We start from the raw sequence: 17,410 nt of genomic DNA, 5'->3' as shown, positions 1-17,410 counted from the left end.
TTTCCGTACACACATCTGGGTCTCACAACCACTTCACTAATTGTTCAAGTTACAAACACAGCAATAAGCACAATTACAGCCATCTGATATTGCTTTGACTACCATGGCACCATCCTGGCAAACCCTGGGATTTATAGCTTCCTATCGTACTTAGGGTTCCAAAAGCTGCAGGGCTGGAGTTTAGGCGAGTGCACTAAAGAATACTGAGAACCTCGCTAACTACAAATCACAAGCTTCAATAGGACACAGTCATAGCAGTTACAATGATATCATACTACCCATGATCATGTAGAGACAAAACACCCCAGGTATAGCCTGTCAAGGTAAGCACAGAAGGTTAACGTGTGTGGAATATGGATAACATTTTCCCCACAATTAACAATGTGCCCTGGAAGCAAGAAAACTTTTGGGAGCAATGTCTATATATTATTCATTATCTTGCCTCATTCCTGACTCATATTTTCCCCTTTCACTACAGAAGAATGAAAGAATATACGATGCCCTCCTTGGTGGGAAGGAACTGCAGCAGAAGTTAAACATTTCACGAAGGCAATGTTTTAGACAACGATAGGGTAAGTCATATCTCAAGAATCCTCTCTAATCCTTGCTATTGTATTCCAGAGGGATGTCAGGAATATCTATCCCAAACCCTTACTGTCAGATCATTCCCCACCCTTCCCTATTAGGGCAAGTAGGAGAAGGCCTTAAAAAAAATCATACAATGTGATTTTGCAACTTAACCTGTCCCTTCAGTGGAAAGTACCTTGGCAGTGACGTCACCTATTTAAAAAAGGCGTTATCTTTCTGCAAGAATCAGTTTGCAACCAGAGCCAGAGTGCCTTTTTTTGGACTGGCTTGCCGGGAGCCATGGAGGAGAAGGGACAGCCTGTTTGAAGAAGGGGGAGAAAAGGAAAGAAAAGAAAAGAAAAGGGGGGAGGGAGATGAAAAGGCATGTGGTTTCATGGATGCCTTCCAGAATTATGCCTCTGTGTGTGTCTGTGTGAGTGTGCAGGGATGGTGGGAGAGAGAAGCGGCTCATGTGTGTGAAAGAAAGAGTGAGTGAGAGTGATTTCCATGACAACTGACCTCGCCAGTCTGTGTACTCTCTGGGCGATCATTTGCGCTGAAATCTCTGCTGCGAAAGGTCATCTGAAGGAGCGGCGGGACCCACAGCAGGCAGCAGGCTCCTTCCAAGCGCCTTGCAAAGGGGCTTCATTTTGGACAGTGCCTCAGCTCATAGGACCAAGGTTTTGTCTGGGAAATACAAAAGCAAGCATGGCGGGGAAAGGCAAACCCTTGGTGTGTCAGGTAATGAAACCTTTCCTTTTCTTGTTTGCTTCATTCTCACCCCTTTCTTTTCTTTTCGGTTGTGTTTCTTCCTAGCTGATTCTGTAGCAGAAGTTCGGCATCTCAAACTCTGAGGAATGAGGTCATGGCTGAGTAGTTGGATTGTGTTAAGGAAAGGGGGAGGAAACGGTGACCTTCCCCCACCTCACAATGTGTTTTAAAGAGGGGGGAAAACCCTCTTTGTTGCATCTTGCACTGAGGTTCCTTTTGTTTCCTTATATGAAGCGTTCCAACAAATGAGTAAGAGAAACTTTCAGGGAACTTTTCAGAGAAATGCAGATACCAGACAGTTTAAAATCCACAACAGTGATGATGATTACATTTAAGGTAATTACTCTGTTGCCAATATCTTGAGTTTTTGCTAAGAGCTAACCCAACAGAAAAACATTGTATTTACTTCTCGCAGATTTGTTTGTACTGTGAATGGTGTACAATGAGGAAATTTTGGGCTAAACAAATTAAGCCTGCATTTGGCGTCTATCCGCTGAAGAAGGAAGATGGATGTATTGTTTACTTCTTTCAACTGCTTTCTTGCTTTCCCAAAAGTGTATAGAATGAAATGCAGCAGAACGACCCATTGGAGAGACGTCTTTGGAACTCAGCCTCTTGCAGGAAGAGTTTTATTTTTAGTACACGTTTGTTGCTAATCCGTGGTTTGAAACAAAAGCCATTCAATAGAAAAATTAATTGCTTCTGCCTATGATCTTTAAGGCATGTATTTCAGAAAATCCAAACAAATATTCTAAATTGTTAAAGTTTTCACTGGGTTTTTTAATGAGACTTTCTTGCTAATTTTGGGTATTATTTTGGTGCTATATGAAATTTAATTATACATTTCAACTGGGTTTGGATGTAAGCTGAATCATAAAAATATTTTTAGATGAGCAATTAAAAACTTTTTAAGTGCCTCTGGCTGTGCTTTAACAATTCATTCCTTTGGTGGAAAAATAAATCATTTAACATTGCATTGCCTGTAATAAAATCACCTCACCTTAAAAATAGAATAGTCTTGACAATAATATTTTGACATTTCTAGTGCTAGTGACTGGAAGATCAACTAAGGACAGGAATCCATTTTTCGGCTTCTGGTGATTGTTTATAAATGGGTTACTCTCAAACCCAACCTCAGATCACCGCTCCTCTGACCTTTCCTTTTGGCTCTATGAACTTTCTGCTGGTTGAACACTCTGAGGGCTGCAGTCCCACACCATTACTATCTCATCATTTGTTTCATAAAGATGAGTCATTTAAAATATTGTTTATCCAAAGTTCACACTTCTAACCAGGTTGCTACTATGTGGCCAAATATGCAGAAACATGCTGGTTTCTAGACCTCCCTATATGAATTCTCTGGAAAATAATGATAATTACGGAACTGAAATACAATTGGAAAGATGAATGGGAAACGATATAGGAGAGTCTTTTTGGGATTTGACAGATACATTCTATGAGCAAATGTTTATTTTTTTTAATAACTAGGTGTCTTCCATGGCTTCAGACAAGTGCTTTTGTACCCACAGTATCAGCATTTCTCTGGTAGACAAGGCCTGCAAGCGTTCAACTTTCTTTTTAAGCTTTTCAAACAAAGTATTTTTTGTGTTTCACCATCACACATGAGTCTGTATAATAAGAGATGGAAGACTGGGCACACAAAGAAAGGAGGGTTAATCCAATAAACAAGGAAGGACAATGGTGTGGTAAAGCCTTGCCAGGAACTGTTTTACCTATCCAACCATTTAGTAGAGCTCCCCACTTTCAGCATGGTTTCAAACATCAGAAAAGTAAAGAACAAACTTTGGAGCCTTACCTTCAGAGTTAAATTCAGGAACGGAATGTTGCCTGATGTCATTGTGGCACAATGTGTACACAGTGGTTGATCATTGCTTATGGAAAGACTATTCTGCTGCAGGGTGTATAATGTACAGAGCAATCCAACTTCAGTACATGCCTGAAAGTGGATCTTATTGGATTCAATGAAATTTCTTTTGGAGTAGACATGGCATTGCTATTATTTTCCTCTTCTGATACAGTTCTTTTCCTTTTCAAAAGGTAAAATCAAATCACAGCTTCAGACAACTCAAACCAGAGTTTTGATGTCAGTATTTTGGAGTTTATGTCAATCCTCAATGAACCGACAGATAGGAAGGCATGAAAGCATTACCTCAGATATATAAAAGTCCTGTTCAGGCAGCTGGTGTCCACATACTGACTGTATGAATGGGCTTTCCAAGTCGTGCTCAACCAGCTATGCTCTCTAGATACCACTCAGTTTCAATCTAAGTGTTTGTTGTATATGTTCATAAACATCCATAAAAGTGGTCAGGGGCATGGCAAATACATGAATCCTGTCCTATTCCCAAGCCACCAGTAGTAACAGCTGTGCTGCCACTTTAGTAATCTGGTGGCTGTTAACAAAATTCACAGACAATTGAAGTGATTTTCTATGGTTCACAAATATACCAGAGCACCCCTAGAATCATAGAATCATAGAGTTGGAAGAGACCCCACAGGCCATCCTGTCCAACCCCCTGCCAAGAAGCAGGAAAATCACACTCAAAGCACCCCCGACAGATGGCCATCCAGCCTCTGCTTAAAAGCCTCTGAAGAAGGAGCCTCCACCACACTCTGGGGCAGAGAGTTCCACTGCTGAACAGCCCTCACAGTGAGGAAGTTCTTCCTAATATTCAGGTGGAATCTCCTTTCCTGCAGTTTGAAGCCATTGTTCCGCATCCTAGTCTGCAGGGCAGCAGAAAACAAGCTTGTTCCCTCCTCCCTATGACTTCCTCTCACATATTTATACATGGCTATCCTGTCTCCTCTCAGCCTTCTCTTCTGCAGACTAAACATGCCCAGCTCCCCATAGGGCTTGTTCTCCAGACCCTTAATCATTTTAGTCGCCCTCCACTGGATGCTTCCCAGCTTGTCAACATCTCCCTTCAACTGCGGTGCCCAGAATTGGACACAGTATTCCAGGTGTGGTCTGACCAAGGCGGAACAGAAGGGTAGCATGACTTCCCTGGATCTAGACACTATACTCCTATTGATGCAGGCCAAAATCCCATTGGCTTTTTTTGCTGCTGCATCACATTGAAGGCTCATGTTTAACTTGTTGTCCATGAGGACCCCAAGGTCTTTTTCACACGTACTGCTGTTGTGCCAGGCATCCCCCATTCTGTATCTTTGCATTTCATTTTTTCTGCCTAAGTGGAGTATCTTGCATTTGTCCCTGTTGAACTTCATTTTGTTAGTTTCGGCCCATCTCTCTAGTCTGTCAAGATTGTTTTGAATTCTACTCCTTTCTTCTGGAGTGTTAGCTATCCCTCCCAGTTTGGTGTCGTCTGCAAATTTGATGATCGTGCCTTCTAACCCTCCATCCAAGTCATTAATAAAGATGTTGAACAGAACCAGGCCCAGGATGAAACCCTGCGGCACTCCACTCGTCACTTCTTTCCAAGATGAAAAAGATGCATTGGTGAGCACCCTTTGGGTTCGTTCGCTTAACCAATTACAGATCCACCTAACCATAGTTTTGCATAGCCCACATTGGACTAGTTTCCTTGCCAGAAGGCCATGGGGGACCTTGACGAAGGCCTTACTGAAATCTTGATACACTACATTCATGGTGTTCCCTGCATTTACCCAGCTTCTAACTCTATTGAAAAAAGAGATCGGATTAGTCTGGCATGATTTGTTTTTGATAAATCCGTGTTGACTAGTAGCAATGACCCCATTTGTTTCAGCATTGGACTATGACTGGAGACCAGAGTTTAAATCAATGCTTGGCATGGAAACCTAATAGGTGATTTTGGGAAGTCAAGTCACACTCCCTCAGCTTTTGAGGGAGGCATGGACAAACTCCACTCTGAACAAATCTTCCCATGATAGGCCTGCCTTAAGTTTGTCATAAGTTGGAAACAGCTTGTATATATAAAGCAACAAACCTTCTTGTGTAGATGAGCAGAATGTGAAGGGGTTATCTAGTAAGTGTGTCTCCCTGTCAATTAGCCTTTTTAACCAAGACGCTGTTGAGAAGCCTATTCAAGGAAAGAATTTACTTGCACTATTTTTGATCTTCTTGAGTCTCCATACAAAGTGGTAATACTATCCTTTGGAATACTGGGGGGGGGGGGTCCAGTTCCTAAGAACATTCCTTGAAAATAAATCTCATTTATTTCAGTAAAACCTACTATGTAGTATCTTTGCTTGTATTTATAGTTTAATTTCGAGAGGTGACGGTTGCTTTCTTGATCCAGAATGCTTAGTAAGGCTGCTGTCCAGTTAAACATTTAAAATGATTATTCTATCTTCTCAATCATTAAATTTGAGTGCAACTATATACTAGTATAGGCAATTTTTAAGCAAATTGAAATGTATCTTTAATAAACCAAAGGTACTGCATATTATTGGAAGGAAATGCAACATATACTTCCTTTTCCCCTATCAACATATTTCACCTTTAAATGGATGTTACTGTAACTTCCACATACAGAAGCTACCTAACAGACAAATTTTTAATCTGGTTGAATCCTGTTTCAGCACTGCTTGTAGGACAGCATCCTCCATTGCCCCTTCGGGCAGGGGTATAGTGGGCTGCTGGCACCCATTCTTGTGCTGTTTGAGGCACCTGTTCATTCTGCCCACTAGCAGGACTTCCCATGTCTATCCGTTGCATTTTGGAATAATTTGGAAATTCTGTGACATATTGTGCCTGTGAGCTAAGAAATGGCTCTGCCGCATTTCCCCCTCAACTGCACCCTCTCATTCTGTTCAATTGACAACTGGCAGCAAAACCTCAAGAAATTTGAAACATTGGCAAGAACTTATAAATATATGTATTAGTGGAGGCAAACATGCTAGAGCAGCTAATTCTATACAATTTAATAAACCAAATAATGTGGTTTAGGGATTCCATATTTGAAATATTATTATGCAGGCCTCCAAATATGCCAACTTTAGAATATTAGGGGATAATTAATAAAACATGACTTTTGTCGCAAGGAAGCAATCAAAATAGGTTAGAAGGGAGTCATTTTTGTTTATTAACATAATATATTTACCCAATTTGAGAATCCTTTTTAAAGGAACACCTTGAAAGTTTGGAAGAACTGGCAAAAATGTTTGATCTCTTTACCATCACCAAATATTTCCTTCCTGAACTACCCATATTTTAGGGAAATTTTGGACATTTTATGAGGATTTTTGCACAGTAACCTATGTGAAAATTTACTTATTAATTGTTGAATGCTGCAACAGGATTAGAAGTGGTTAGAGAAAGTTGTTCCCTGGGTATTGTTTGTAAATGTTGCTTTAATGTATGTTGATTTATGTCTTCTACATAGTAAAGGTAAAAGTTTTCCCCTGACATTAAGTCTAATCATGTCTGACTCTGGGGGTTGATGATCATCTCGATTTCTAATCTGATGAGCCCACGTTGTCCATAGACATCTTCAAGGTCATATGACCGGAATGACTGCATGGAGCGCCGTTAATCTTCTACATATTAAAAGTATTTTAAAACAAACAACTTGTAAGATGGATGGGTGTGAAGAATGAATCCCAGTGGGTGGGTTGACATGAGGTGGAATAGAAGAGAATGAATGGAAGGAACTAATGATCTCTACAACACTAAGGTAGGGAGGAATGGAAAAGAAGAGCTATAATCCTTTAGGAATGGCAGACAATGAAAATGGAGCTCCTTGTCCCTCAATTCTGTACCTTAAATGCTAGATTGTGTAGAGTATCCAGGAAAAGTACCCCCCCATTTTGAAGCAATTCCAAAATAGCCTCATCTATTATTTTATTTTCCAAGTGGTACATAGCCAGAACATATTAAGAGAGACATTTAAAAAAATAGTGACAAACCTATCACTGGCTTTGCCTTTTCTAAATTACAGATGTTCTCCACATAATGATGATGATGATGATGATGATGAAGATACAAATTGTAAATTCATAGAAAGAGAATGGATTTGAGCAAATATAGGTGAAATCTATTATTTCAATAAATATTTACTTAAATATCACCCATCCAGTATATTTAATGTGCTGGGAATTGTATTAAAGATAGAGGAATGTAACTGGCCTGTCTGGATATATAGGTAATACCCAGAAGACAATTATTTTAGCAGTAACCACAAAACCTGAAACTACTGAAAGATTTACAAAGACCTGAATTTTTGGGATTAGTTTTTTTAAAAAGCAACAATAATTAGGGCTATGTAGCGAATACTGTCTTCACCTTATGAAAATATTAACTCAACTGAATTCCTAAGAACATTTCAAGAGGGAGTCAAGTCTTAGACTAAGGTTGTAAATAACTGCAGATTTTCTAGTTTACACAGTTATGAGTGAAATCTCACAGGTTTTTGTTGTCGTCATTTTACACGTAGAGTTATATCTCAGTTAACAAAATAAATATATTCCTAGGCATTATTTCTTTAACATAACATTTGTCACCAGAAGCAGAAATAGCATGGAAAAAAATGAATAGGTTCCTATGTGACAACAAGTTGAAATTGAGCCAACAGTGTGATGCAGCAGCTAAAAAGCCAATGGGTTTTTGGGCTGCATCAAAAGGGGTATAATGTCTAGATCAAGGAAAGTCATGGTGCCTCTATAGTCTGTTTTGGTCAGACCTCACCTGGAATACTCTGTTCAATTCTGGGCACCTCAATTCAAAAGAGATATTGACAAGCTGGAAGGTGTCCAGATGAGGGCAACTAAAATGATCAAAGGTCTGAAGATAATGAATCCCTATGAGGAGTGTCTTGAAGAACTGGGTATGTTTAGCCTGCAGAAGAGAAGTTTGAGAGAAGTCATGACAGCCATGTATAAATATGTGAAAGGGTGTCATAAGGAAGAGGGAGCAGACTTGTTTTCTGCTGCCTTTGAAAGCAGGACTTGGAGCAATGGGTTCAAATTATAGGAAAGGAGATTCCATCAGAACATTAGGAAGAACTTCCTGACCATATGAGCTGTTCAACATTGGAACTCTCTGCCTCGGAGTGTGGTGGAAGCTCCTTCCTTGGAAACTTTTAAACAGAGGCTGGATGGCCATCTGTCAGGGATACTTTGACTGCTTTTCCTGCATGGAAGGGGGTTGGACTAGACGGTTCATGTGGTCTCTTTCAATGCTATGATTCTATGTCACACACAAAAAAGAAAGAAAGAAAAAAAGAGAGGAGCGTTTCAATAGTTTTTATTCAAAACTATGTTGTTGTTGTTGTTGTTGTTGTTGTTGTATTTTATACCCCACTTTCCTCTCTTGATTGAGACTCAAAGTGGCTTACATTTAAAACCTACAATGTAAAAATATGAAAATAAAATAAAACCTTTATTATTAAAACAAATTGGTTGCATGTTTGAATAAAAAAATAGGTGCATCTTCTATGAGTAAATAAAACATTTTGGATCTTCTAGATACTATGAGAAAATTGATTTTCCACCATCTTCCACTTTTCTTATTATTCTATTTTGATGGTTAAACTTGTATGTCTGCAGAGGAGACCTGGTGAGACAGGCTAATTTATTTCTCCCCTTTCCTGTTTTGCTATTTACACATAGCTCAATGAAGGATTCTGGAGGCAGCTGCTGTTTACCTTGACTATTGTAGGCAGGTGCACACAGCTACAGTAGGACTGACCCAAGCAGAATACTACCCTTTCCTAGGTCAGGGTTTATGGTATTGTTTGCGTCCGACATGATTCTACAGCCTAACACTAAAGATCTGTGTTTTTCCAGTTCTGCTTCATCATCCTCTAAATTCCAGCTAGACAAGTAGGAAAGGGCAGGAGAGACTAGGCAGGCCTAAAAGGACTTTGTAAAAAGGAGCTTCTTTGTCAGATGAGGATTTGTGTAGATCCTAGATCATGCTTTTGCCAGTAATTTCATTCTTCACCTGGCAAAATGTTTCACCACTGCCAAACAGGCATCTGGGATTTATATCAAACACATAAAACCAATAAATTAGCATACACTTGAAATTTAGATGAACTGAAGGACAATATTAATGTAGAGGAGCCATTGAGAATTGCTATATACTTCAGTTCTCCTCCACACACACCCTTTCACAGAACACCTCTAAAGATCCTAGTATCCTAAACAAGTCTGGGAATCGAAGACCAGGTGGTCTTTGATTTTACACTAATGAGTATGACACCATTTTCTACATTTTGTGGAATAGAGTTTTGTACTTTGATACTAAAGCTGCTGTCTGGCTGATAATTCCAAAAACCCTCCCTAAACTACAAATCCCAGGATTTGGTGGCATGCTGCCATGGCGGTGGGAGTAGAGTCATAGCACTATGATCGTGTAGTAGTGTAAAGGGGCATTGCATATATTGAAAAGATCTGCATACATATGTTTGGAACTCTGCTGCCTGTTTTTTGTTTTTTTGGGGGGAGGGGGCTGGGTTGCTGCTTTGATTCTCACTGCTTAAGTGCTGGATTGCATTTTAAATCTCACAGTGGCTTCTCTGTTCATTTCTGTGAACTGTTATTGCAGAACAAGGAAACAGAGCTGTGTGCCTAATCCTACTCGCCCTTACCTGTTCCTCTTTTGAGTTCAGGCCACAGAAAAATACTTCTGGGAGGGTAATTTAAGAAGAATCCTGGCATGAAATGAAGAACAAGGAAGTCTCTGTTCTATAAACAGTGGAAGCAAATGTGTTGAGTGGGGTGCTTTGCAATCCTTTAAAAATCTAATCCTGAAAAATATGGTACTGATCTAGTATTGTGTCCTGATTGCGTAACTTACATTAAAGCCAAAGCCACATTTTTCAACCAGTGAAGAAAGCTTGAACAATTTACTTCTAAAGACTACAACTGTAGCTCAAAAAAGAATTCATTCCAAACTGAACGTTGGATAAGCAAAAATGTTGTATAATAAGGAGGGATTAAGGAAAAGCCTTTTAAACAACAAATTATGTTACGATTTTACAAATTAAGCACCAAAACATCACATTTTATAACAAATTGACAGAAAAAGCAGTTCAATACATGGTAACGTTATGTAGTAATTACTCTATTTACGAATTTAGCACCAAAACTTTGCAATGTATTGAAAACACTGACTACAAAAACATTGACTACTAAAAGGCAGACTGCATTGGATAATACAGAACAGTGGATAAGCGAAGGTTGGAAAAGTGAGACTCTACTGTATATATTAAAAAACACCTGTGATTTAAAGATACACTCCATTTTCAGAGATGTTTATATGGGGAAAGGTGCATCTTAGAATTGAAAAAATAAGGCAGTTATTCATTCTTTATTTATTTATTTATCAGACGTGTCTCTGGAACCATGTTCCATGTTGACACCATTTGAAAGGTTATCTTTTCCTGTCTTTGCAGTATGGAATGAAACAGACTGAAGTCTCATGATACTTACATTCTTCTTTGTAGACAGCAAAAGCCCATTTTAAATCAGCATACAGCTGATGCAGAACCAACCTGTGGAGTCATGTCTGGGCAGCTAAGGCTTCGCTAACCTCTGGCCTTGCCTCATGCTCTCTTATAGCAATCCCTGAAAGAAACCCAAACAGAAAGCAGCTGGTGAGCTTTCCCACACTCTGTTACAGGAGATTTTCTAGCAAAACATCTATTCTTGAGAACAAGAGCTTTGCCTGAAACAAAAGTGGATAAAGACATTATGGTTTGGCTCAGTGACATTTGGACAGATGACGCTTTGCAAACATTACCATTTTCTTACTTCAGCTGTGAACACTGACTTGGAACATTCAGGCTTGTACACATTGATGTGGAAATAAGTGTCCCTGTAGCCAATAGGATTTCATCACAGGATTGGGTTTCACATTATATTTGGTTTTTACACCAGTACAAACAGATCCAAAAATATAATTGATCTTGATACCTAGAGCCTCCTTATGTTTGCCTGCCCAGGCAGAGTAGGATGTTTACTAGTAGTAGAAATTCAAATGTCTGTCCCTATGTGTTAAAGATAACATTTTGATGGGGCAGTATACAAGGGCAATCTCTTGGTTCTAGATTGACTTCATGGGACAAGGAAAGTTCAAGGGCTTATTCATTTCCCCATAGTTTTGGGGACCATGGGTTTTCAAATATTTAATCCCCTTGTATGATTCCCCCAAACCCTAATCCAGCTATCTGTTTGGTGAGCTTCTGTAGAGTCCTGTTTATTACACTGGGTATTTATTTGATATACAGTAGATTCTTACTTATCCAACATAAACAGGCTGGAAGAAGGTTGGATAAGCGAAAATGTTGGATAATAAGAAGATATTAAGGAAAAGCCTATTAAATGTCAAATTATGTTATGATTTTACTAATTAAGCACAAAAACACCATGTTTTACAATAAATCGACAGAAAAGGCAGTTCAATACACTGTAACGTTATGTAGTAATTACTCTATTTACGAATTTAGCACCAAAACTTTGCAATGTATTGAAAACACTGACTACTAAAACATTGACTACAAATAAAGATAGAATTGCATAAAATAAATGTACAGTAACAACATTGTCGAAAGTTAAATCCATAAAAAGTTCAGTCTTTGCTGCCTAGAGAAACAGCTGTGGGTCTGGGCGGGAGGCAGACTGCGTTGGATAATACAGAAGGTTGGTGTGCCGTCCGCCGGACAATAAAAAACTATAAAACTGAAACGTGCTGTCCTTTATCCGGGCGAACTGCAAATCCCTATAAGCTGTCCTATAGATATTGAACGACTGAGTCTGGATAACTTCAAAAAAGGATGTTTATTCATACAAGGTTGTAAACCTGGCACAGATCTTAAAGTTGCAGAAAATGAAACAAATTTCCATAGGTTTTAGTTGCAGAATTATCCCTGGTTCCAGAAGGCAAAAGTGATTATAAAACCACTATACCCTAATCACGCTGCCTATATTAGAAGGAGAAACTCTTTCCTTCCCTATCTTTACAGCAAAGATTAGTTCTAGAAGCGATGGAATAACTTTGCTCCTCTAACTAGATTTCCTATTCCAGATCAATATAATTCAATACTTATCTAATTTGGATAGGCTTAGATTGGCCTGGTTTTGAGGATGATTTGTCCCAGTTAGCCTTGCACAGCTCCAGCACGTTGGAAGACAATAGCCAGAATGAAGCTCCAAAATGGAGACTAGACCCTGGTAAAAAGGGCGGTCCTAAGATGTTGCACTCTTTGACCAATCACTGCAAAGAAAACTGCAGCCAGCTATTGCAGATTCCAAGCCACTTTTCCTAGGCTTTTGCAGCCAGAGGCTCAAACAAAATGCAAAGGAGGGAAAACAAACAAACGACCAATAGGTAAGGCAAACCATCGTCCTGGGGGACGGAACACTCCCCGCTAAATTCCCAGGATGTGGGAATTTACCAATCAAAAACATACAAACACCTTTGTATACACAACAATACAACAGTATAAAACTTTAAACATCTCCAATAAGCAACACGAGGTCACTAATTGGTCTGTCCAGGACAGACATTTTGTCCTTACTATGAGTCTTTACTTGAACTTTTCTAACCTTACCGTCAGGGCAAGGAAAGGTCTTTAGTATAATGCCCATAGGCCAGGCATAGCGGGGCAAGTCTTTGTCCTTTGGCAACACAAGGTTTCCCACCTTGGCATTGTCCTTTGGGGTTTGCCAGAGTCTTCTGGTTGGAAGCTGGCTTAAGTATTCGGCCTTCCACCTCTTCCAGAAGTGGTTGGCTAAGGTCTGCACATGCAAAATTGGTGCCACAGTCCGACCAAATTGACTTAATTGGCCCTCTGAGGGCTATGAACCTTTTCAATGCGTTTATGAATGATGAAGTGTCCATTCCCTCTGCAACCTCTATATAGACAGTTCGTTTTGACAAACAAGTAAACAAACCCGCCCATCTTTTGTTATTTACAACACCACCCCTGGTTTTCCTAGTGACAACCTCCCAAGGACCAAACACATCGATTCCCACATGGGAAAAGGGTGGGTCTGTCAAAGTCCTATCCTGAGGTAGTTCTGCCATCAACTGACTTTGACAGTTTCGTCTGAGTCGCCGACATTTGACACATTTGAAAATACAACTGTTGACCAACCTTTTGGCATTAACTACCCACAGACCTTCATTTCTAAGGGCTGCCTCAGTTAGAGTTCTACCCTGATGATGGATTTTCTCATGGTAGTGACGAACCAACAACAAATCAATATGGCTATTGGGGGGTACAATGATGGGGTTCTTTGTACACACTTTGAGTTTAGCCTTAGCTAACCTCCCTCCCACTCTTAAAATGCCCTCCTTGTCTAGAAATGGGTTTAACTCACGCAAGAAACTCCGGCTGGGGGTGTCAAGCCCTTGTTCTAACCTGGCTATTTCTAGACTAAACTCATGCCTCTGAACTGACCTGAATATGACGCTCTTAGCCTTTATCATATCCTGGACCTGTAAAGGCTCACTATCTTTGCAAGCCAAACGATGTATAAGCCTAGCTACTGCTCTAAGAAGACTGTGCCACTCCGAAAAACGTTCAAAACGGTGTGGTTCCAGGCAAGATCTTTGGCCCATCTTGATTTCTGTGGTCATCTTGCAAACTTTCACCTCTGCACTTCGTGAGACTTGAGCATTCATAATGTCCGAAAACCTTTGCTCATCTTTCGAGAGCGCTGTGGCTTCGTCTCTCTCAGAGACTTTGAAGATGGAGGAATACTCTGGAGTTATCCCCTGACAATAGACCGAGATATGACTCAAACAGCTATGCATTAGTGTGGGGCGACTACCTTGAAGCACATGCGCTTGACGAGTGCCCACCGACGATGGAGGGTGCATCCTATTTATGCACACTGGGCCTGTAACTGTCCAGCCTAGTGGTAGCAGCTGAGCAATGGGCGCCCCTGGAGGTCCCTTAACTTGGTCGTTCACATAGAACAAGTTCGGACAGTCCGCACCAAGCAGAAGGGCAATGTCCACATCTGGACGGAAAGCAGGTAAGGCGTTCTTCAGCCTTCGCAAGTGTGGATGAGCCTCCACAACTTCTCTAGTTACAATTTGTTTTTTGTTCCGAGGGATGGAGGAACACTCAATCAGGTCTGGCAACTTGAACTGTCTCTTCTGGTCGCAAGAGGAAACAACAAAGCCGGATGCTATGCGACCCTGCAACTTCTTCTTCCCTACACAGGTGGACATGGTGTAGTCGACCGTCTGGGTTTTTATGTCAAACAGTTGGAAAAACTCTGGAGTCGCCAGGGAGGCGTCGCTTTGTGAATCCAAAGCCACGTAAAGTCTCTTTTTAAGCCAAGGGCTCTTGGCTGGATATACATCCGCTAGGCAGATAGGATGACAAACTCTGTACTGGTGCACGTCAGAGCATAGTTCAGTACAGGCGACCGATGGAGCATCCTCCTGCATCCGTGACGCGGCCTGCATGTTGGTGGCATCAGTAGATGACCCTTCTTTGGAAGACGTGTCCCCTTTGGCGCGGGAGACAGCGTCAGAGTTGTGCATCGCGGTGCAATGCTTAAGGCTGTTACACCTTGCGCATTTGACGTCCTCTTTGCAGTTGGATGCAAAGTGAAGAGTTGCTCCACAGCACCTAAAACATATGCCCAGCTTCTGTACAATCTGTTGTCTTTCTTTATAAGGCTTCTTGCCAAATTCCCGGCAGTTGGCCAAACTGTGAGGCTTTTGGTGAATGGGGCAGAGCACCTCCTTCACCTCTGACTTGGATTCGTTGGCCCTGTGCTGAGTTTCAACAGCCTTAACACTAACCGGTCTTTTGGCCTCTCTGGATGGTTTTTTCTCCACTTTAGGTGCCTTCTCTGGCTGGGTCCCTTGGTATAAGGTGGGGAGGCCCGTCTGCGGATCATTCCTTTCTCTGGCCGCCCTGGTGATGAACTGGACCAAATGAGAAAATGGAGGGTATGCCTGGGAGTGGGCCTCCTTGTAGTTGAAGACCTCCTGTCCCCAGCGTTCTTGCAAAGTGAAGGGCAGCTTGGTCAAGATCTGCCTCTGGGACAGGTGCTGATCGAGGCACTTCAAACCGGGCAGTTCTGGATTCTCCTTGGCCGACTCTAATTCCGCAAGGAGATCGCTGAGGTCCCACAAGAGTTTGAAGTCTTTGAGTTTTAAAGCTGGGAACCTTTGGAGCTTGTCCATAAGAGATGCTTCAATCTCTGTGCTGGCCCCATACCTCTGCTGCAACCTGGCCCAGGCCTTTTCCAGGGCTTTGTCGGGATCGGCTACGTGGGCTGCGTAGATCTTCTTAACTTGTGAGGATGAGGCTGGGCCCAACCATGCAGCCAGAAGAGTCAGTTCTTCCTCAGGCAATAACTTTAAGTCTCTGATTGCTCTCTGGAAGGTGGCCTTCCAGAGAAGAAATTCCTCAGGCTTGTCCGAAAACTTTTCGACACCCTTGTCCTTAAGATCTCTTCTGGGGCTTCTGATGATGGAGACAAGCTGGGACTCTGGCGTCGAAGGGAACAATTGAGGAGTTTGCTGTTGTGGAGTGGACTCCCACCGTGCACCTTGCGTCAACCTTTGGCCTCTTGGAGGGATGACATCGACCACTGACGAATCGATGGTTCCCTGTGCAGCTGTCTGTAGGGGCCAACTAGCGCTCGGCCTTGAGGCCCTGATTGACTGACCTAGGGTTTTAGCAGGAGGCACAGGTAGCTCGAGCAAGGGTGAGCTCCCCGCTATGACGCTCTGCTCTGCAGGAAACTCAAAAGTGACTTTGGGGCCCTGCTCTGGGTAAGGAGAGAAGTCTCCCTGTTCCTCATCCGAAAACTGGCTGTACATGCTGCCAAGGTGCGCAAACACTTTGGCAGAAGGGTCCTGTATTGGTAACTGGCTTACATTTTCTTCTGTGAGTGGCTCAATTAGGGCCTTGGCCAAAGTCTCAGCCCTTACCCTTTTGGCTGCGGCATCCATCTTTATTCTAAGCATCTCTATACGAGCCTGTTCTATTTGCATTTCGCTTTGTCTACGGGCCTGTTCTATTTGCATTTCGCTTTGTCTACGGGCCTGTTCTATTTGCAGTCGTTGCTCTTCTTCTTTAAAGGGAAGGGTGAGATCAGCTGCCTTAGCATCAGCCTCCGCCCCCGCTACCTTGCTCTTTAGCTCCAGACGTGCAGCCTCCTTAATGTGCAAGGCAGCTAGGGAAGAGATGGCACTCCCAGCAGCAGAAGACTTGCTAGAGTGGCTGTGTTTAGACGATGCACGCTCCCTTAGTTTAGATACCTGGCTAGAGCGGTTGGACTTAAGACTAAGTGCCACAGCAGGTGATTTCAAAAGATTGGTCTCATGGCTGCATAAGGAAGCTAGGATTGCCCTCACCCTATTTTCTTTCTCATTAGTGTCAGCTAAAACACTCCCTATTTCTAACTCTGAATCCTTGGCGTTAATGCGCTCGAGGACCTGGACTATCTTAGACACTAAACCCCTCCAAAGACCGAAGGCTTCTTCGAGGTCTGTCTGTAATATGGCTGGCACCCTTGTGATACCCAAGCTCTCTATTCTGTCCATTAATGTTACAATTCGCTCCCATGCCGAACCTAACCTCACATGGAGGAGCTCCTTTTCATCTATTAGATGGGCTAGCATCTTGGCTGAAGGGTGCTTTATCCTTTGGGGCCTTTCATTCCTACTTTCAGCCTCAGAAGGAGGTATACCATCTGTATCATCTTGAAATTGCATAGACATTATGTATTCTTAATAGCAAGTAAATTTACAACAAAAGCCAATACAACATACCAGCAAGTAAATTTACAATAAAAGCAAATGCAATATATAATACAATGCACAACACTTAACCATAGCAATATATATCACTAAGTAACTATACTTTACAAAGATTGTGACCTTTGGCGCCAGATTTTAGTGGGCAAGCTGCAAAATGCCAACTGACAGCAACTTGCCACTTGATACCTCCCTTGCCCGAGTGACGTAAACTGCCAAAATGGCGACTTCGCCAAATTTTCAAGCACCTCGTGCTCTGCGGCTCGAGGCCTGCCGCCGAAGGAGCACCGAGGCTGGCTTTGGAAAGGAGGAGAGAAAAGACGCCTCCTCCCCGCTGTGAAGGGAGGTCACCACCGCAGGTCGATGAAACAG

At 41.8% G+C, this 17,410-nt stretch overlaps 1 protein-coding gene across 4 annotated transcripts in view; it reads left to right on the top strand.

The window, feature by feature from the left end:
- Window positions 1–17,410, top strand: part of dennd2b (DENN domain containing 2B) — a 178,760-nt gene that overhangs the window by 38,514 nt on the left and 122,836 nt on the right. For 2 of the 4 annotated variants that reach the window (XM_008107133.3, XM_062967694.1), the window contains exon 2: window positions 479–572. The gene's annotated coding sequence lies outside the window, so the exon portion shown is untranslated. Of the gene's footprint in view, window positions 1–478; window positions 573–827; window positions 1,309–17,410 lie in introns of those variants that run through there. The other 2 variants (XM_008107127.3, XM_008107146.3) reach the window with 2 other exon arrangements.

The sequence above is a fragment of the Anolis carolinensis genome, chromosome 1, assembly GCF_035594765.1.
Source record: "Anolis carolinensis isolate JA03-04 chromosome 1, rAnoCar3.1.pri, whole genome shotgun sequence".
Taxonomy (NCBI): domain Eukaryota; kingdom Metazoa; phylum Chordata; class Lepidosauria; order Squamata; family Dactyloidae; genus Anolis; species Anolis carolinensis.
The sequence above is the reverse complement of the archived record's forward strand: the minus strand, read 5'-3'. Positions and strand labels throughout refer to the sequence as shown.